Source organism: Macaca thibetana, chromosome 5 (genome assembly GCF_024542745.1).
Source record: "Macaca thibetana thibetana isolate TM-01 chromosome 5, ASM2454274v1, whole genome shotgun sequence".
NCBI classification, from domain to species: Eukaryota; Metazoa; Chordata; class Mammalia; order Primates; family Cercopithecidae; genus Macaca; species Macaca thibetana.
Window position 1 is genome coordinate 162,458,236 of NC_065582.1, and position 21,738 is coordinate 162,479,973.

A 21,738-nucleotide genomic window follows, 5' to 3' on the forward strand; every position below is an offset into this window, starting at 1 on the left:
GCCTCGCTGTTTCCACTCTGCCTGTGCTGTCTCATGCTCTTTATGAGACTTTTAAAAATAAAAGATGCTTCTGTTCACCATTCCCTCGGGTTACCACTAAGCTTTTGTTTGATGTTAAGAGCTTTAGATAAATCTGACTCTAGATTACTGTGTGATGACTTCCTCTTGTCATCTGGGTATCACTTCAAATCTTACCTCCTCAAACAGTTTTCCAGAATAATCACTGCCACTCACATTCATCACACCACAGAACGGAATTGTTTTTCTAGTGCTTGCCAATATCTCAAATCATCTTGGTCATGTATTTGCTTACTTATTTCATTGCATGTCTCAACCCACTGGACTGCAAGTTGCACAGCAGTGAGAATCGTATTGGTCTGCCATTCTTCACTGAGACCAGCAAATACCCTGATCGCAGTAGGTGTTCAGTGTGTGTGTTTCTGAGAGCACTGTAGAGTGGATAGTGCCTAGGGCTTGCAGGCAGGTTGTGGTCATTCCAACTACTCTGCCAGCCTACTGAGCACCCAAGCCTCGATTTTCTCATCTGTAAAAAATGGAGATAATAACAGACAACAAACACTATGCAGCCACCAAAAGTGATGTTGTGCAAAACTACAGAATGGCGAGGACAGATATTCATGATGTGGTAAATGGGAAATAATCAGGCAGTGAAACAGCGTGTCAGGATGAACCATGAAGAATGCAGAACATGGGGGTTTCAGGCAGGGGCTGTACTGTGGGCTGCCTGGTTTCCACCCTGAATTCCCCATTTACTAGTTATGAGACCTTGGGTATATTATGCTTTTTGTGCCTCAGTTTCCTTACTTATAAAATGCAGATGATAAGCGTCTATGTCAAAGGGTTGTGAAAATTCGTAAGTTAACTCAAGAGGGTGTTAGAGGGGTGTTTAACACATAGTAAGAGGCTAAAAAAGACTAGCTATTGTTACTGGCATTACTACTATTGCTCTATTATTATTGGGATGCATCAAAGGAAAATAAAAAGATTGCAAAGTGGTATGTTCAATAGAAATCTATTATTTAAAGTATATGTGTTTATAACTAGAAGTACATAGACTAAAATGTCACATGATCTCTTTGGCAGTTTTTTCCTATTTTATTTTATTTTATTTTTATTATTTATTTATATATTTATTTTGAGATGGAGTCTTGCTTTGTCACCCAGGCTGGAGTGCAGTGGTGCGATCTCGGTTCACTGTAAGCTCTGCCTCCCGGGTTCACACCATTCTCCTGCCTCAGCCTCCTGAGTAGCTGGGACTACAGGCACCCGCCACCATGCCTGGCTAATTTTTTATCTTTTTAGTAGAGACGTGGTTTCACCATGTTAACTAGAATGGTCTCGATCTCCTGACCTCGTGATCTGCCCGCCTCGGCCTCCCAAAGTGCTGGGATTACAGGCGTGAGCCACTGCGTCCGGTCTTTATTTTATTTTTTGAGGATGAAATCTTGCTCTGTCACCCAGGCTGGAGGATCTTGGCACAGTGCAACCTCTGCTTCCTGGGTTCAAGCGATTCTCATGTCTCAGTCTCTCTAGTAGCTGGGATTACAGGTGCCCACCACCATGCCCAGCTAATTTTTTATTTTTTTAATTTTTAGTGGAGACACAGTTTCACCATGTTGGCCAGATTGGTCTTGAACATCCTGACCTCAGGAGATCCACCTGCCTTGGCCTCCCAAAATGCTGGGATTACAGGCACGAGCCACAGCACCTGGCCTTTTTCTTATTTAATTCTGTTCTTTCTTTTCTCCCTCCCTCTGTCTTTACCTCCCTATCTTCCTCCTTTTCTTGCTTTTCACAAATCTGTATTATTACGTGTAATGAGAAAATACAACCAAGAAAAATCTAAATACTAAAAATAATAAAATAATGAAATAGGCAAGGCGTACTTCCCAGGGAGTTGGGGAGTTAGGCTCTGCTCCTCATTCTGTCACCATCAACATGCCTCACTCCAAGAAGTCTCCGAATCAGGTAACAATAAGCAACGCTAACCAGATGGCTGGCATGTCAGACCTTACACTGAACTCCTCATGGGCAGACCGGCTCAATGGGTACTATTATTGCTGTTGCACTGATAAGGAATAATTAAGAAATTTGCCCAAGAGTGCCCAGCTACCCAGGGGATGATTCCCAGCCAGGCCTGTCTGACTCAGAGGCTGAGGTTTAAAGTTCCTCAACACTCACATTGCAGGCCCCAGCCAGCAGCTGCAGCAGCCTCCAGGAGCTTGCCAGTAAATGCAGAATCTCAGGCCCCCGTCCAACCCTACCAAGCCAGAATCTTCACTGTGATGAAATCCCCCAGGTGATTTGTGCCCAGGGAGCCCTCGTGTGAACATGGCTCATGGAGCCTCTCAGGTTGCTTCCCCCCACTCATCGTCGCCTTTCCTCACTGCCTCCCTTCTCTCCGTCTGACCCCGACGCCACCTCTCTGGGGTCTCACCCTCCAGATCTCAGCAGGAGAAGCCAGCAGAGGGGAATGCAAACCACTCCCTTTAGTGACTACTCAGCATCTTCGAGACAAAGGTTTGAAGAAAAACAGATGTTTGAATCTGTAGACGAGATGCAGGGATTATCTGTGGAGTGTCTGTATCCATGTTATCCCTTTCCAAATAGTGGACTGTAAATAGGATATTTTCGCGATTTAAAGAAAAATAAATATTGCAGGCTTCGTAACCAGAGGCCTCTCTGATATGCTTAAATGCGGTCAGGATGCCCTGATTTAAGGGTCTAGCGATAGAACAGCAAAGGTAAATTCTCCTGGCCCGTGGGTGTTTATATATGATGATGGAATGCAAACAAGCGTTGCTTGGCTCTGAAAGTGGAACCAGAGAAAACTTCATCTAGGTATTTAATTATACAGGGCAGACTGGAAATGATCTTTTGTTTCCTCGCTGGCCCATGGCTGAAACCCATAGGTCACTCCAAATCAAAAAACATTAAAATGTATAAGAAGGAACTGGAACACAACATTTAGCAGAAGTTTTAAGCATTTCTGGTTGTGTTTTTATCACTAAGGCTGTTTGCACTGTAATTGCAGCTATAGCCACGTATGGAGACAAATAACCTGGTTGGCGCGCCCATGCGCGCGCGCGCACACACACACACACACGTTCCTTAGGCTGTACATAAGAAAACAAAATGATCAAATATGGTAATTTGGCATTTAATTCCACCTAGGTAAAAGAAGCGTTGGAAATGAATGTTTTTCTCCTGACACATGTATAGATCGGTTGCACCACCAGATACAGTCAAGGTACCAGGCTGTAGCTCCTGCTTTTGCCAGTTTCTTATGAAATATCAGGGCTTTTTTCACTAGTGTTAGAACCGAGGCAGAGAACTAGAAAGATAAATGATTTAATTCGGCCTGTCAGATTCTGTTTGCTTGGAAGCAAGGATTCACGAGGAGAAAAGCACATTAATTGAGGTCTTAAGGTGGTAGTAGAACACATTTTCTTTATTACTGCTTTCTGTGTAGGGGGATTTTTTTCTTCTTCTTCTTCTTTTTAAAGTTTATTTGGTCTTGTTCAGTCAACTTGTATTGAGTAGGTTCTGTGCTAGGTGAGGAAAATCACAGTGAATCAGACCAGCTGGTAGGAGATGGAACAGAGGAGTGGCAGAAACCGGGAGAAGAGATGAAAGGGTTTGGGACCGTGACAAAAGGCTTTCCCCAAAATGATGGCCTCTACTCTAGAGTTTGAGAAGGTCTTAGGCAGGCAGGAAGGGTAGGAAAGTTTCTCCAGGCAGAGGGAAGAGTAGGGGCAAAGCAACACTGAGGTGGAAGAATGTGACGTTTCTAAGAGCTTAAGTGAGCTGGCCACACTGAGGCCTTGTGTGAGTTGGGAGGCCTTTGAGAAGGAACAAAGAAAAAAGTCACGTGAGATGAGCCTGGAGAGTTCCGTGGGAGGAATCTGATCACAAGGGGCCTTGTAACACCTTAGAAAGCCCCGCGGGATTATGGAAAATTGTGTCAGACTTGGGGTTGGGGGTAGGTGTCTAGATTAGAGGAACCGAAAGGAGTCATTTTTAGGATTTGGATTTTGAACCAAAGAGCAATGAAAGTCATTGAAGCGGGCTATGATTAGATTTGTGCTTTGAAGACATTATGCTTTTTGCAGGATGAAGAATGGCTGGGTCACAATGGATGCAAAAAGACCTGTTAGGAATCTACCATAAGGTCCTGACAGAAGAGAAAGGTAGCCCGGCCTAGGCGACTGAGTGGAAGTAGAGAGAAGTGGAAGCATTTAAGGAGAGACATTGGATATTGATATTGAAGGGGAGGGAGGTGTTAAGATGATTCACACCACATAGACCAGACTTCCTCCTGATGGTCTGCCCATGGACAAACACAACTTGCCATTATCTGCCTTCAAATGGCATCCAGGACTTGGAGGTATGGATCAGGTGTGGCTTCTGTGGACATTTTACCCCCAGCATCTATATCCTCTGATTTCTTAGCAAATGTCAGACCACCAATGTGACAGATGATCGGATCTTGGCCTGTATCTTCTTCTCTCCACTGAACTCCTGTCACCTGCTCTATGGCAGATATTGTAAATTAACTCATTCGGTACCCATTGCAACACTCTCCTACTAACTCTCTGGTTCATAGAGGCCAGAGAGCCAAAAGCAACATTTCCCAGAACGTTTTGCAGGTATGGTCACCCATGTGACCAAGGTGCCTCCAGGCAAACACACCTTCTCCAGTCTTACAGGCAGAAGTGCACAATATATGGCAACTGCTAAGTACAGCAAGATCAGATGTTCTGGCAAATGAGGTTACCAAGCTTCCTGTTCTTCCAAGACCGTAGGTGGTAGAGTTTCTGGTGTCCAGTCTCTATTGTCATACAGCTTTTTTTCCTGGCAGCTTTGTTCCTATTTGTAGCATCCAAACCCAATTCTCTAACCCTCCTGGGAATTATATGAGTTACCTGACTTTCTGCCTAAAGTATCTGAAGTGTATTCTGTTGTCTGCAAATAACAACCTGTGATATGCTCATCAGTGAACTTCATTTATTATTAGATATTTTATTTGTTGTTCTACAGGTAGTGACACTTTTTTTCTAAACACGGCATGTGCTCTTTAAAGACAAGAAAGCGGTCACTTCCCCTCTATCAAGTCATCCACAGTGCAGAGCACATAGTAGGTGTGATGTGGATGACTGCCATTTTTGCTTGCTTGACATCCAACCATCATTCTGCCAAAAGTACCAGATAGACAGACTGCGCTCCAATTTTCCTCTGGGGAGTCACGTCTCCTTCAGTCTGTTTATTTGCTTTGGTGTTATGGACTTCTAGAGCCAGGGGTGGGCATGAGACTCAAGCCTGGCCAATCAGAAAGCATTGCATCCCACTGGTTACCGTAATTAATGTAAAGATGGGAACATGACCCAACCAGAGCCAATGTTTTAGGATCTAAGGATTTTTGACTGGACTGTTGAGAGAGAGAGAGAGCAAGAAAGAGAGAGAGAGAGATGCACATCTACCTCATTTGCGTACTCTCTTTCCTTAGGACCACTGATACAAAGGAAGAGGTGAGCCAGGTGCTGTTGGAGGCTCCATGTGGAATGGAAAATGAAGTCAACCCAAAGGCAAGCAAAGCCAAGACATCTGTTTGAGATTTGCATAGACCAGCCTTGCCTGAAAACACCCCTACTCCTGGGCTCTCAGTCAGGAGAACCATTAAAGTTCTTAAAATTTGTTTTGTTTTGTTTTAGCCAGTGAAGTTGGGTTTTTGTCACTTGCAACTGAGTCCTGACTAATGCAGAAGTTGTCCAGAAATATTGCCTGATTGGGTCATCAGAAAAGAGGCAAGACTTGAAGGTCTTAATTCCCTATTTTCTTTTTCTTTTCTTTCTTTTCCTTTCCTTTCCTTTCTTTTCTTTTTCCTTTCATTTTCTTTTCCTCTTTCTTTCTTTCTTTCTTTTTTTTAAATGAAATCTTGCTCTGTCACCCAGGTTGGAGTGCAGTGGCAAGATCTGGGCTCACTGCAACCTCCGCCTCCCAGGTGCAAGCGATTCTCCTGCCTCAACCTCCTGAGTAGCTGGGATTACAGGCACCTGCCACCATGCCTGGTTAATTTTTTTTTTTTTTTGTATTTTTAGTAGAGACGGGGTTTTACCACGTTGACCAGGCTGGTCTCGAACTCCTGACCTCAAGTGATCTGCCTGCCTCGAGCCTCCCAAAGTGCTGAGATTACAAGCATGAGCCACCATGCCTGGTCTTAATTCCGTTTTCTTTTTACACTTTCTCTCACCTCCACTCCAGCCTTTCACCAAGTGATCGAGACATGTGCAGACTTTTAATGATTTGATGCAACAAACAATTCACATAAAGCTGAGATGTTTGCCTCCATAAGAGTCAAAAAGAAACAAACAAACAAACAAACATGTACCCTGATCAATTACCCTGTTAAACAAATCGGCAGCTGCTTCTGGAAGGGAAGAGACTCCCAGTGAGGGCCAGGCAATGAAAGGATGTGACTCTGAGCTCTGTCCTGCCATAGATGGTATTTGCCACCGTACAGCATGGTGGTTAAGAATCCTCGCGCATATGGAATTAGGGTTGTATGGATCTGAATATTACTCTACACTTGTTAGATATGTGATTTTGGCCAAGGTGCTTTAAACTTCCATAAATCAGGCTCAAACTGGCTTATAAAGAGGAGAAGTTTATTGGCTTACACACTGAGAAAGTCCAGGGAGGTGTCTAGCTTCAGGCTGGGCTGGATCCAGTTGCTCAAAGGATCTAAGTCAGGAATCTGCAGTGCTTCCTCTCAGCCTCTCTTTCCTTCTGAGCTGGCTTCATTCTTAAGCAGCTGGGTTCATTCCGGTGGGAGTCAAATGGCCTGGAAGAGCGCCAGGCTTACACATTCTCCCAGCCTTGCTCTCCCAGCAGAGAGAGCACGCCTCTCTATGGCTCCAGTGCAAATCTGAGGCAGAGCTCTCATCCGGTCAGCTGGGGTCCCCTGCACATCTCTGGAGTGAGAGAGTGAGGTCAGATCACTGACACGGGGAAGGGAATGTTTCTCAAAGGAAGAGCAGGGGGCTGTTCCCAGAAGAGGGAACCGACACTAGCTGGGTAAAAACAACAGATGCCACTCCTCACTCTCTTAGACTGTGTTCTCCTGGGAGAAACTGGAAATGTAATCATTCCCACTTCATAAGGTTTTGGTAAAATTAAATGAGTTAATGTTTTTGTTGCAGATGCTGTTGGTCCCAACTCAGATCCGCACAGCCCTGACCGTTTCCACGCATGGCCATTTCCATGAATTTCCCAGATTCCATCAGCAGCAGCACCCCTTTGCCCGAGGACTTGCTCTGGCTGCTAGACCCCACTTTTCCTGTGCTGGCCACAGGTGGGATGTGCCCGGGAGTGACCAACACCTGGGAGTAGCCTTCCACTGAGGAGGTGGAAGATCAGCAAATACCCTAGCCCCTCACATTTCCAGGAGGGTCAGTCTAGACTGCATTCCACACTGCCTCCCAGAGGATCCCAGGCAGAACTAAACTCTTCCTACCCACAGATGCGCTCCTTATAGCTTCCTCCACTTCTTTCTCTTACTTCTCCTACTTCCTTACCTGTGTTTCCTAGGGTTACCTCCCAAATAAACAACTTGCACTCTAATCCTTTTCTTAAGGAAGCCCAAAGCAAAATAGATTGTTATGCGCTGTATATCATGCCTGGCACGTTAGAAGCATTCACTAAGTATTTGCTATTATTGTTGCTGTAGCTCTTTCGAGGTTCATTTCTTCTTCAGTTTCTTTTCTTGATTTTTTTTTTTTTTTTTTGAGACAGAGTCTCACTCTGTCACTCAGGCTGGAGTGCAGTGGCATGATCTCAGCTCACTGCCACCTCCACCTTCTGGATCTAAGCGATCCTCCCGCCTTAGCGTCCCAGGTAGCTGGGATTACAAGTGTGCACCACCATGCATGGCTAATTTTTGTATTTTTAGTAGAAACAGGGTTTTACCATGTTGGTCAGGTTGGTCTCAAACTCCTGACCTCAAGTGGTCCACCCGCCTCAGCCTCCCAAAGTGCTGGGATTACAGGTGTGAGCCACCGCACCTGACCCTGCCTCAGTTTCTTTTTGCATTAACTGTTGCACCCTCCTCCCTGACCTTGGCATCCCATGTTTTTAAAGATAACTTCCTCTTCTGTTATACATTTCTTTTGCCCTCCTGACGTTTCCGTGTCTCACAACTTCTTAATTGTAATCTTTCCCCAGGGTAATTATGATTTCGATGAGATGTAAACTTTTAAACAGTTTCAAAGGAATAGTGGCAACCCCAAATCCTGATACACCAAACATTTGTTGAGACTGTAAACTTCTTGAAGGCAGGAATGATAGTGGTTTTCACTTTGCCTCAAGTTAACTCATGTGTTTGCATTCAGAATGCTTTTTTAAGTAAGACAAATTAACAGACTTTATTTTAATAAAGGAAAAAGACGGAATGAAATTGACTTCCTCTGTACATTACATCTGCTTCCCATCTGCAGTTTTAGCCAAGATGATCATTTTTTACTCACATCTACAAGAATCTGGCCTCTTGCATCTGCAGAGCCGAGCAGTCATTCGCTAAATGAGACCCTAGTGGTACGAGAGTGTTAATGCACCTCATTTATAAACAATGAAAACACCCCACATCATCTGGGCTATTAACCAATTTCCAATACGAGATTAATGCAAAACTTTTTTCTTGGGGGGAAAGTAATTATGAATAAAGATGGATTTCTCACTAATAGGATGATATCAGTTCAACAAATTCCATATTTTCAACATGACAAATTGTGACTTGGCAATATGATAGGGGAATACGTGCAGAAGAAAGTTTGGTTTGTCTTGAGAGAACCAACCACAGCGGATCTGGAAATCGAAAGCTTTCTGTTTTGGGTTTCCATCTTCAGACTTCTGAATACTGCATAGCAAGGAGTTGGCAAGGTGGCTGGAGTGATCTTTTCTCAATGAGCTTATGGCTCCCTCTGCTTCCCAAGGGGCTGTCTCCATCTGTTCTGGGCCCCTGTGAGGGTAGGGGCTGGGGTGGCAGCTTGTTTTATGTTGCTGGGAACTAGCAAACAAACCTCCATGTTACTTTGGGGATGCCAGGTGAGCAAATCTATCAATGAAGGCAGAATTCTTTTGGGGTGGCAGAGCTGCCGGGGAGAGGGGGCAAACAGGGAAGGAGGCATTTTATCTGAAAACTACTCAGGTGGCCGTCTTTGGGGGCTTTCCTGTTTAAAAAAGAAAGAGCTGGAGACTTGAGGGGAAACAAATGTTCCAGGCTGGAGGTGAGACTTTTATGCAGTGTTCCCCTGTTTGTGCCCGGAGGAGGTTCTTTTTAACCTGTTCCTGCCTCTTTATCCCTGGATGCCTCTGTAGGCACTGGGCCTGCTAGGTGGCTCATGTATCTGTTTTCCTATGTGTTTGTTCAGGGAAAGAGAGGCATGAGCCAGAAGTCTTTGGTTCAAGGCCCAGCTCTTCTACTTACTAGCTGTAGGAAGGAGGGGGAGTTGGGGAGAGGGTCTTTCCTTAAGCCTCAGTTTCCTGGTCTATTAAAAAAACTAATAATGGCTGCCTAACAGGGCTCTTGCGGACAGTGGATGAACACAGGCAATCAATTTTTAAATGAAGACATTTCACAAATGTACACTTGCCGTCAATTGTGGGGAAAGGGTTGGAATCACTTACTCCATTTGGTATATCAAGGCTGAAATGATCACATAAGAGCAGACCTGTGATGGGCTCAGTTAGATCTGGAAGAAAGAGGTAGGTGTGGTCACAAAGTTTAGGTTCAATTTCTATTGCTTTATAGCTGCGGGACCTGGGTTAGGTTATTTAGCATCTCTGAGCCTTTTTCCACATCTGTAAAATGGAGATAAAGAGTCCTGCGTCTCCCAAAACTGTGAGAAATGAATCCATTTATCCAACCAATAGGGGATGGGATAACACAGACAGAATGAACTTCCATTGGTGTGAATGTGCGACCTGAGCTAAAATCAGGGAATCAGTGAGTGGCTGCAGGAACAGAATGTTAACTTGGGCTAACGTATACATGAAAAGCAACTTACAAAGTGTACATTTCTATAATGCTTTGTGTAAATGTTTTCTAAAGAAACTCATTTAGACAGGAAGCCTAAGAAAACCCAGGCATTGGGCCTAATTTTATATTTTCTGGTCTCTTTACATTTAATGTTTATAAGGGTGGGACTGCAGGGGGATTGAATTAGGGGCAGTATGAAGAATTCCTCCCTTCTTTTTCTCAGCCAGGAGACACAGGAAACAATAGAGTGAACAATGGAGAAGCCCCTTTATTCTAACTTGGTGAGATCAGCACCAATTTCGATAACTGAATAGAACTTCTGTGTGCTTAATACTTTAAAAAAACTATTGTAAGTTTGAAGCCAGGTCAGTCAGCATTATTTGGGCCTGAAGTTAGTACATTAAATTTCATCTTTCAATGTTCTCTTCAACATCAATTTTTAGAAAAAACATTCCCCCCCTTATAAAAATCTATAGTGGCCAGTGTGGTTAGGCACCACTGATTTGAAACACCATTCTTCACCAATCCAGAAAAGAGGATGGTGACCTATTTTTTTTAAAGATCATTCGACATGCCTTTGAAAAATAAGTCAATCTCAGAAAAAGAAAACAGGTATTTAGCCAGATATGTTTTCTGAATTTCTACTAGGAGGCATGCTATTCGCAAAGATGAAGGAACTGTCTTTCTAGAGCCATTCTTTGCTCCTGTTTTATTTCCCCTCTGAAATCACTAGCTGGTGTTTCTGACATCACTGCGTTGCTGTGGAAATGTTTATTTCACAGAGGATTTCGACCTCCAGTGGGAAATTTACAAGCGGAAGTGTGAACTCTTGAAAAACACAATTGGTTTGAATAAAAATAGGCAGCATTTGGAAACGGGATTCAGAAAGGAAACAATATAAACTGGCTATAAGAGGTTGTTTTAAGTCTTCCTGAAAGGATTCAAATACTTCTAAGAGCGTCTTACACAGATATGCTGGTTTTTATTTGAATTTTACTTTCTATAAATATCTGTGTAAAGAGTAAGGGGAAGCAGGTAAAGAATATCTTTTTGCAGGAAAAAAAAAGAAACACAAAACAAACCTTTCAGCCATCCAATTATTAAGACTGAAAGATTTGGTTCTAAAATACCATCTTGTGGGGAGAGAGAGAGACGGCATTATATCCGTTTACATTTTTATATCATATAATGGACTTCAGAGAATAGCTCCCTTTAAATAATTGTGACTCAAGGGGCCTGAGTTTTAGTGCAGAAGCTACAAAATCCATTTTCGTTTTAAACTGTTAAATCAACAGAACGCCAAACTAGAGCCTTTCTTCCTGCTGGGGCAGTATTGTCCCCTAAATCCACTTTCCAGTCCTCTCAGCCTAGCCTAGTTTGATGTAGCATTGACTTAGCTTAACTACAGCAACCGGCAAAAGGAAGTGGGTTTGCATTTGGGATGGGAGGAGGCAGGCACCGGTGTGTCTGTGCCTGCGTGGACACGAGCGCAGGGGGCTGGAGGGATCGCGAAAGAAAGAAAAGCAGGACGTAGCAACTATGTGAAAATAATTTTCCCGTGGCTGGAAGAGGGGTCTCTGCATGGAAAAGCAATTTTAGGAATTAAAAAAAAAAATCTTCAAACAGGATGGAAGGAAGGCTTGCCAGGAGGGTGCGGGACGCAGCGTGGGGGGGCCTGTGTTTTTCCTCAAGCATTTTTCCGCTTCCCAGGCTCAGGGCGGCCCACTCCCCACCCATCCATCCACCTGCCCGCGGCCTCACCCGCGCCCCCTGCCGTCCCGGGGCGCGCATGGCTCGGCGGGGATGGCTAGGAGGTCGGAGAAGGCGGCGGTCCGGCCGCGGGCTGCAAAGGTCTGGCGGAGCGGGCTGATTTAGTGGCCGGGGCTGTAGTACAGGCTGTCCCCGGCAGCCGGCGGAGTCAGCGCGCCCACGTGACGGCCCCGGCTCTCCGGTGAGCTCCCCAAACAGACGCACACCCAGCCACACGCGCGCGCTCGCGCTGGCGCGCGCGCACACACACACACACCACACACATACACACACACGCACGCACCCCCGCGCGCACACGCCCGTCCGCCCGCTCGCGCTGCCTCTGCGCCTCCATCCCGGCTAGCTCATTATCTCGCCCTCTCGCTTCCCCTGCGGTCTCTCGCTCTGCGCGCACACACCTCACACACGCACACGCACACACACGCGCGCACACACGCAGCCGGCACAGGCGGCGGCGGCGGCTGCCCAAGTCAGGACGAACCTCTCTAGGTACCGTCTTGAGAAGGCGGCAGCGGCGGCAGCGGCGGCGGCGGCGGCGGCAGCCCGAGCATCCCTCCTCTCCCGGAGAGGGAGCACCGCCGAGAGTTTCCGTTCCCTTTGCCATTCCCTTCCCCCTCCTTTTCTTTATTTTTGAGAGAATTTCTTCTTGGTTTATTGGTTTAATTTGATTTTTAAAATTTTGGGTTGCTTTTGTGTATGTGTGCTTTTTTTTTTCTTTCCTCATTTTATTTGCATCCAGAGCATGGCGGGCTGCGGGCTGTCGGAAGACACCCTCTTCTCTTCCTTCTTTTACAACTACGGCTCCTCCTGGGAAACCCCTTCCAACCAGGTAAGGGGTGGCTCGGTGCCGGGCGGCGTCGCGCCCCTTGCCCCCTGCCGCGCGCTCACTTGGTACTCGGTGGGGAGGCAGAGGCTCGGGAGGGGGTGGGGAGGATGGGGGGCCAAGTGGGTCGCACTGTCTGGGTCAGCGCCAACCGGCGTGAGGAGGTACCCCCCCCTTCCCCCATCGCTAGCTTTCCAGTCTCCAGGTTCTGTCGCGTTCCTCCCGTGCCCAATCTGCCATCGACACCTTCCCCCACCACCTCCCAGCCCAGCGGGAACCCGAGAAAGAGGCAGGAGCCGGCGCGTTACCCCGAACAACTCCAGGCAGAACCAGGGAACTCGAGCGCAACCTTCCCCAAGTCGCCGCGGGCGCCGCGCCCCTGTGCGCCCGGCGCCTACCCGCCTTCCAGTTGCGCCGAGGGGCTGCAGAGCCACGAGCCCCCCGCGACGTGCTGTCCCCCCTCCACTCCCCTCGGGGCCCGAGCCGCCTCTTTCCCTAAAATGGCTGCAATCTCAAGTAGAGGCGTCCCCTGACCCGCGGAGGTGGGGGGGGGTGGGGTGCAGACTGGAGGCTCCGCTCCTGACCCCGCGCCTCCCCCGGGGCGCACAAGCACCCCACAAACACACACACTTAACTTTGATGACTGTGCAATGCAGTCCGGCTGCATCGTGCCCTAGACGCTCCACGCCGCCGGCCTGTAGGTGTGCGTGTCGGTGTGACTCGGGGGGCCCAGGAAAACTGGGGGTAGACGCCGGAAGGGGGGCGTGGAAGGAAATGGGTGTCAGCGGGCCACTGGTAATCTGGAGAGACAGGCATGTGCTCAGGGGTCTAGGGGTGAAAAAGCTATTCTGGGAGCTGGAGCGAGAAATAGAGGAAAATGCCTTTTAATTAAATAACTGTTGTAGTCTGCTGCCCCCACCGCTTGTTTGGTGAAAGTCTACAGGCATCTGTCATCTCCAAACTACACGGGGAAGTAGAGCTGGGGTCGAGGGAGGGGAGGCATGTGTGTACGTGTGTGCGCGTGTGTGTGTGTGCACGCGGGTGTGTGTCTGTGTGTGTGTGCGCGCGCGCTCGCGTGTCTGGGCTGGGGAAAGTTGGGGCCAGAGGCGCGGTGGAGAAGCAACGGTGAAAGGCATTAGCAACTCGGTGGGCGGTCCAGGGCGCCGGGGATTCCCGGGCCCCGCGGAGCGCGCACCGCGGGGGGAGCTGGCCCGCTAGGGGTGGGGGGTGTCGAGGAAAAGAGCTCCGTTCAGCCGGGATCGCCTGGCCGCCGCGGCGCCTCTCCTCCGGATCCCGCCAGCCAGCCTTGGCAGCTTGCGGGGTTGCCCGCCGCGCTCGCCGGCGCTGGCGCGCTCCCTCCCGGGCCCGGGGCACAGCGCGTTCCTGCGAGCTCCAGGCAGAGAAGCCAAACCCCGAAAGCAAATAACCGAAAAATGTTCGTCGCCGCCCCCGCATCACCCCAAGTTTCCAAGAAACAAATCACCAAACTACTAGCTGCCAGGTGAAGACCTCTCTCTCCGGCGTGTGCTTGCTCTCCAGAAAGCGCCGCGGCCATCCGAGTGAATAATACATTAGGGCTGCCGGGGAGCCTTGGAGAGGCTCCCGCCGCCGCGGCAGCAGCAGCGGGAGGCGGCGGCGAGCTCTGGACAGACCATCGGGCCGCCGCCGCGGGTGGGGGCGTCTGGGCGGCCCCTGGGAACTACGCCGGCCGTTCGGGCGGGGCGGGAGGGCAGCCCAGGCGCGCGGAGTGAGGGTTCGCGGTGAGGCAGCGGCGAGACACGAGGCCTCGCTGCGAGCAGAAACTTGCAGGAGCTGCCGAGGTGGTCGGGCCGGCGCTGGAGTTGGGTGCCTGGAGAAGCAAGATCGGGGCCCGGAGGGTGCCCGGCTGCCCGTGGCCGGCGCCGGTGGCTTTCTTCAGGCTATCCCGCCCCGCCTGGCAGGCCCTGGGTGATCTCCACGCTTCCTCGCGCCCGCCCGGGATTGCCGAGAGCCAACGACCCCTTCAGCTCCGCAAACTCCAGCTCACCAGGAGCGGGCGTCCGTGTGCCTGCCTGCGTGTGTGTGTGTGTGTGTGTGTGTGTGTGTGTGTGTGTGTGCGCGCGCGCGCGTGTATGTCTGTGGATGAGTCAGAAACCAAGCCCTGCTCGTCTTTGAGGACTGAGGCGGGTACAAAAGGCTTGAACCACACACCCGGCATAAGCCCGGCCGGCATTCGGGCGTCCTCGGCAGTGCCGCGCCCCCCAGTCCTGGAGTCAGATGCGTTAGGACAAGTTTCCAGGCGCGTGCCTCCGACCTGCACCCGGGGCCGTGAAACTCAGGCACTTTGTATTCCTCCAAAGGAAGAGAGGAAGGAGACTTGGGTCTAAGGAAGCAGTGATACAGCTTTGCAGTGATGGGAGTTTTCGCAGCATTTTTAACGAGATAGAAACAAGTCATTTGAGAGCGTTTAAAAGCGAAGGGCTGCGTCTGGATTTCACAAGACAGGCAATCACGTGCAAACTCCTTGGAAACCAGAGGAGGTGGGAGAGAGGGACGGGGTGGGGGCAGGTTTGGAGTAAAGGAAAGAGAGAACCATTTGGGGGAGGGGGGCGTTTTAAAAAGAGGAAAACTACCGGCTTCTTCGGGTAAAGTTAGTTTAACTTGAGGTGGAAAAGCGTTTCCCCAAGAGGCAACATCTTTCTTCTAGAAGGGGATACTCATGTTGCTAAGAAAATCGAAAGAATTTCTGATAAAGCAGCCGGCTCTGCTCTATGGAGAATGATTGGGTCTCGGGCTGGTATTGGGTACTGTGCTACTCTTAGTGCAGTGAAATTGCATGGTGGGGAGAGGGGGATTATTTGAAGTATTGATTTCTTCTTCCAGTGGTGCGGTATGAACTTTAAGATAAAGTACAGAAACAAATGAGAGATGTACATCATTAGGGGAAGGTGCGTCAGATGCTACCGAAGCTTTAATCTCTGGTGGTAAATGCAGCCGGGGCAGTGAATCTTACCAGGATTTGCGGTTTCCAGCACAGCCACAATCTCCATTTTCGGGGATGAAGAGTACATGTGCATAAGGGACCTTACTGATCTCCAGTTTGCATTTTCAGCATTTGAGCATGGGCACATGATTGAGAAACATGCTCTTAACTGTTCCTAAGAAGAAAAAGGATACAAGAAAGGCGATACTTTAAATCTCATCTTGGACTCGGGCAGAACTGCTGTAGGAAGGCCTGGGCCAAATTTGTGAGAGTGAGACTTATTCATGATTTTACCCTGATTGCTGCCAAAATGCTTACATATCCTGCGTTTCCTAAAAATAGCAATGTTCTTCAAATATAATTTGTTTACTCTACCTCAATTAAAAATAAAATCCTTTTCCTAGTGTTACAAAGTGCTTATGGAAGGTAAGGGTTGACTGTACTAAAAAAAAAATCAAGCTTTTTATTTCTAGATCAATATGATGTGCTCTCAACATCTAATACCATGTAAAAGGAGCCTTTTTGCAACATCAATAGCAGGCAGGCATGTCTCCCTAAGAAGCTCTTTTCCTGGAATCACAAGGCATTTTGATTACTTTCATTTTCACAAGAAACATGATTATGACACCTCTCGTTATAAACAAGCAAGTAAAAAAAATAATGAAGATGGAGGTTCTTGATATATAGACCTGGAAAATTGGAAACAACTAGGGCATTTACTCATTCCTGAAAAACAGAAACACAAACAAACAACAAAAACCCAACCACAAATCATGACCGACCAGGTTTTCACTTGTTCTATGACATTTTATTCTTGAAGCTGGGGAGGGAGGGGTGATTTTTTTGGAGAGAGCCCAATGTGTATTAGAGCCGAAACTACATCTGTTACCATTTAAAAACTGGGAAATTCCATCCTATATCTGAGAGGACCATGTTGCAGATATTTTGCACCCACTTGCCAATGTGCAAAACATATCATAGCAAGTGTGTGTGTGCGGGGAGGAGCATCTGCTTAGGTGGAATTCATTTCTTCAATTAGAACGAAACCCCCAATTAAAGTGTATATGTGAAATGTCTCTGATTTGGCTCAGTGCAGCAGACGGCAGACCATTCTTTAATTTACAGTTTCACGCCTAGGGATGGCAGTAGTGCAAGCTTCCAAAACCGAGCTTTATCTTTTGATGTTGTGCTTTTCAACCTGTGATTCTCTCCTGTAGTTGTTTCGGCTTTCTCTCTCCATCAGAAAGCTGATGGTGGAGTGGTCATGATTGCTTGCAGTTTGGACCCAGGTCACCTTATTAGTTAACTGTCACTATGTAAGTCCAAATCGAAGCAGGCCAGATCTGTATGATATTGAATCAATCAATTGAAAGTGAAAAATGGAGCCAATTAGCTGACCGCTTGGGTGTCCATGAGGCCAGACATGTGACTTTACTCACCTGATTGACCAGCTTTTTGGTTACTGGGTAGCTTAACCCGAGGCTATGTAAAAGACATTACCACGAGGCTTGACCCTGCTTTTTTAACTTTTCTTTCTCTGTCCCCTGCCCCCACCATTTTATCAGATTTTCCAGACTAGAAATATAAAATGGCATCCTCATAAGAGCACTATCTTCTCAGAGTAGGCAGTGACTGTTTTGAATTAGCCAGTACCCATAATTCTGTATACTCACTGTATATTCTCCAGCAAGGGAGAAGTTTCAGTGCAGAATCATTAATGGATGTGGGTAAGTTGTCGAAATGTTGTGCTGACTGCCCTTTTATTTTTTTGGCTTGGCATTACTTCCATGAATATGGATAGCCAAAGCAGAAGGCAGCCCACTGAGGAACGCTTCTCCATTCAGTCCAAGTACCATCAAGAATTCAGTGGGTTTTTTTTTCTTTCTTTCTGCACACTTCATAATTCTTAAAGTGGTGACAATGTTGGCATCCCCAGAGATGAGCCAAGACTTGGGAATGTCCTCCATTTACAAAGTTGTTAGATAGCCAATACCTCAAAGTTCAAAAAATATCAACTGGGCTTCTACACTTTTTCAACATTTTTATTTCCCTGAAGATGTAGTATGAACTGCAAAAGAGTTTTAAGTGCATTTCTACATTCTTACCTTAAAGAAATTTTAGAAATCCTGTAAATCCAGCTCACAGTACCCCAGCTTTCACATAACTCCAATTTTTCTGACTTTGGGTTTCTCCTATGGGTATAGGAGAGGAAAGGAGTTTGTTGCAGGTCTTCCAATAAGGCTGGCTTACTTAATGCATCAGCTTGAAAACATTATTTGCTTGCCTCCCTCCCTCCCTCCTTTCTTTCTTTCTTTCTTTCTTTCTTTCTTTCTTTCTTTCTTTCGTTCGTTCGTTCGTTCTTTCTTTTCTTCTTTCTATCTTTCTATCTTTCTCTCCTTTCTTTCTTTCTCCTTCCTTCCTTCCTTCCTTCCTTCCTTCCTTCCTTCCTTCCTTCCTTCCTTCCTTCCTTTCTTTCTTTCTTTCTTTCTTTCTTTCTTTCTTTCTTTCTTTCTTTCTTTCTTTCTTTCTTTCTTTCTTTCTTTCTTTCTTTCTTTCTTTCTTTCTTTCTTTCTTTCTTTCTTTCTCCTTCCTTCTTCTCTCCCTCCCTCCCGTCTTTCTTTCTTTCTCTTTCTCTTTTTCCTTCCTTCCTTTCTTCCTCCCTCCCTCCCTCCTTTCTCTCTTTCTCCCTTCCTTCCTTTCTTTTTTTCTCTTTCTTTCTTTCTTTCTTTCTTTCTTTCTTTCTTTCTTTCTTTCTTTCTTTCTTTCTTTCTTTCTTTCTTTCTTTCTTTTTTCTCTCTTTCTCCTTCCTTCCTTTCTTCTTCCCTCCCTCCCGTCTTTCTTTCTTTCTCTCCTTTCTCTCTTTCTTTCTCCTTCCTTCCTTCTTCCCTCCCTCCCTCCCATCTGTCTTTCTTTTTCTTTCTTTCTCTCTTTCTTTCTCTTCTTTCTTTCTCTTTTTTGTTTGTTTGTTTGTTTCTTTTTCCTTCCTCCCTCCCTCCTTTCTCTCTTTCTCTCTCTCTTTCTTTCTTTCTTTCCTCACTTGTCTTCCTTTCCCTTCCTTCCTCTGTTTTTTTTTTTTTTTTTTTAATTTTTTTGCTGGGGTGCAGTGGTGCAATCTTAGCTTACTGCAACCTCCACCTCCTGGGTACAAGCGATTCTCCTGTCTCAGCCTCCTGAGTAGCTGGGACAACGGGCACACGCCACCACGCCTGGCTAATTTTTGTATTTTTAGTAGAGACGGAGTTTCACCATGTTAACCAGTCTGGTCTCAAACTCCTGACCTCAAGTGATTTGCCCGTCTCAGCCTCCCAAAGTGGTGTTGTTTGCTTTTCTTTTTTTTTTTTTTTTTTTTTTTTTTGAGACGGAGTCTCGCTCTGCCGCCCAGGCTGGAGTGCAGTGGCCGGATCTCAGCTCACTGCAAGCTCCGCCTCCCGGGTTCAGGCCATTCTCCTGCCTCAGCCTCCCGAGTAGTTGGGACTACAGGCGCCCGCCACCGCGCCCGGCTAGTTTTTTGTATATTTTAGTAGAGACGGGGTTTCACCGTGTTAGCCAGGATGGTCTCGATCTCCTGACCTCGTGATCCGCCCATCTCGGCCTCCCAAAGTGCTGGGATTACAGGGTTGAGCCACCGCGCCCGGCCTATAATTTATGTAAACCTTAAACTTGCCAATTAAAGAACAGCAACAATAACTACCATTTATCAATTCTTGTTCCATATACTTTATAAGTATTTGGCTCTTTTAATCTCCGTAACAACATGTGAGGTAGGTACTTTTACTATTGATTCCCGTTTTATAGATGAGGCAAACAAAGCACAGAGAATTAAGTGACTTGCCTAAGGTCTCAGCGCTAGTTAGGGAAAGCTGAGCTCTCCACCAGGCAGACTTATGCCAGCTTCCTCTTTTTCTCCCCATTGTACTCACTTTCTGCTACAACACAGAAGAAATTGTGTGGCCACATGTACGTTTCTGGCAAGTTTGGCAATGGTGTCATTTATTTGCCAGCTTGGTGAAATAGTGAGTATCTCCTTTGTTTGCCCAAGTTTTCCCACTTTCTTTTATATATATATATAACTTTCATATATATATATATATATATATATATATATATATATATATATATCCAGATAGAATTCTTTTTGATGAACGAGGTGAAATGTCTCTTTTGGTGGAATCAACCATAACTACCTGATGCTTTTTGGACTAGATGTTTGAGTTGACCATTCTTTTTGGTTTGAATGGTGGATCTAGCCTGAGAGATAGACAGGGCCTTCTAAAACAGAATAATTATGGCTTAGTGGGGTACTCATTCCAAATGTACATGAATATCAATAAAATATTCGACAGAAGAAATATAATTGTGAGATACACGAATAGAATAATTTTATAATCATTCAGATGTATCCAAACCCTATCATATATATAGTGAGGGATACACTCTCATGAGCTAATCCGCTGAAATTTACCTTTCTCATCACGGCCATGTTATAACAGGTATCTTCTCTACTGAATCATGCACCTAACATTTATTTCCATCAAGAACTAATGCCTTTCAGTGGTTCAGCCCTTATTTTGTGATCTTCCAAAATACAGTTGTGGGAAGGGGAGGGAAAACATTAAATGTCAGTAGTTACAGCAAGACAGTCTCTACGAAGAGGGCGAGGGGTTTCTCGCTGCTTTCATGTTCCTGTGGCCCTAGCGGAAATGTAAAAGTGCAAGGCTTGCATTGGAATGAGAATGGGGTCACCTACCCCTTGTATTCATCATCAAGGAAGCAGAACTTCCTTCCAGAGAGACCATGGGAAATCAATGATCACACTTTGCCAGCAAAGAGGTAAATGTGTACAGCAGACGGCATTAAATAAAAGGGCAGCAGAAAAGTGATTTACTCTAGAAGGCAGTGTGACTTTTAGGTCTTTTCGAAAAATTCACATTTTTGATATAATAATTATATTAAAATGTTTCTTTCTTTTGGATTCTATGTTTTAATAAAAGAAGAAAGGAGAAAATGCCATTAGGTGGTATTACATTATTTTCACATGAAGATCGTTTCAACAAAGCAGTGCCTAGAATACGGTACCAGGTCCACCCCCACCCTTTTTGTGTGTGTTAATAAGGATTGACTATATTTATTGAAAGTTACTGATTTTGCCAGAGCACGATTTTTTCGCACCTGTAATCCCAGCTACTCAGGCTGCAGCAGGAGGATTCCTTGAGTCCAGGAGTTTGGGACCAGCTTGAGCAACACAGGGAGACCCCCGTCTCTAAAGAACAATAAAAATAAATTAACCAGGTGTGATGACGTGTGCCTATAATCGTAGCTACTGACCCCATCTTTAAAAAAAGTTACTGGGTTTATGTGCATGTATGCATTTGTTCGGTGTAGTGGCTGAAACAGAGGGGAAGCTTGCTATCGGGGAAGGCTCACCTTGACCAGAAGAGGTTACAGTGGGGTCTTCATACAGGAGAAACGTGCAGTGGAGAGGAGGAGGGAAGTGGGTGGGGGAGGAGATGGTTGATGCAAAGGGAAATGTAGATGTGGAAACTTAATGGAATGTGGAAAAGCACGTGTGTAGTTCTAGTCTGCTTCTCCTCTGTAGTGTACACTTCTGATTGCTTTGTGAGCACGTCTTCCGTAGATTTCAAATAGAGAGCTGCAGGTAATAGTGAGAAGCCCAGTGAATGTCTGGCTTCTATGTGGAAGAAGACAAGACATCCATGTAATCTCTTGCCTGAAAGAGTATTAGAAAGTGTGTTGGTTGTGTAATAACAAAACAAAACAAGCAAAAATGATGCAAAGAAAAAGAAAAATCTAACCAACAACCCCTACACATTCTGCTCCAATTTATTATTTCCAGTAGCAGTTTAGTCCCTAATGTTAACAATGAGTGATTATGATTCTGTAGTTTCGTTTACAGCATAAATTAGCATTTTGTTTTCTGTTACAGCTTTTGAATGAGGAATTATAATGTATAATTTGCTGAAAATAGATGTTATCATCTTTTAGGATGAGAATAACCACATAAACTTGAACAAATGATAAAAATGGAATCAATTACATTTCAAATGGAAGTAGTTTACAAACCTCCAAATACAAAGTGGCAGTAGTAGCTGGTTATTGTAACAAATAATT

General features: G+C 46.0%; 2 protein-coding genes across 5 annotated transcripts in view; one reads left to right on the forward strand and one right to left on the reverse strand.

Annotated features, from left to right (window-relative positions):
- The window catches only part of SOD3 (superoxide dismutase 3), a 948,116-nt gene that overhangs the window by 317,697 nt on the left and 608,681 nt on the right, over window positions 1-21,738 (reverse strand). The window lies entirely within an intron of this gene.
- PPARGC1A (PPARG coactivator 1 alpha) overlaps window positions 12,115-21,738 on the forward strand; it is a 685,828-nt gene continuing 676,204 nt past the window's right edge. Inside the window, exon 1 of the mRNA XM_050790682.1 lies at window positions 12,115-12,653. The gene's annotated coding sequence lies outside the window, so the exon portion shown is untranslated. The remainder of the gene's footprint in view (window positions 12,654-21,738) is intronic.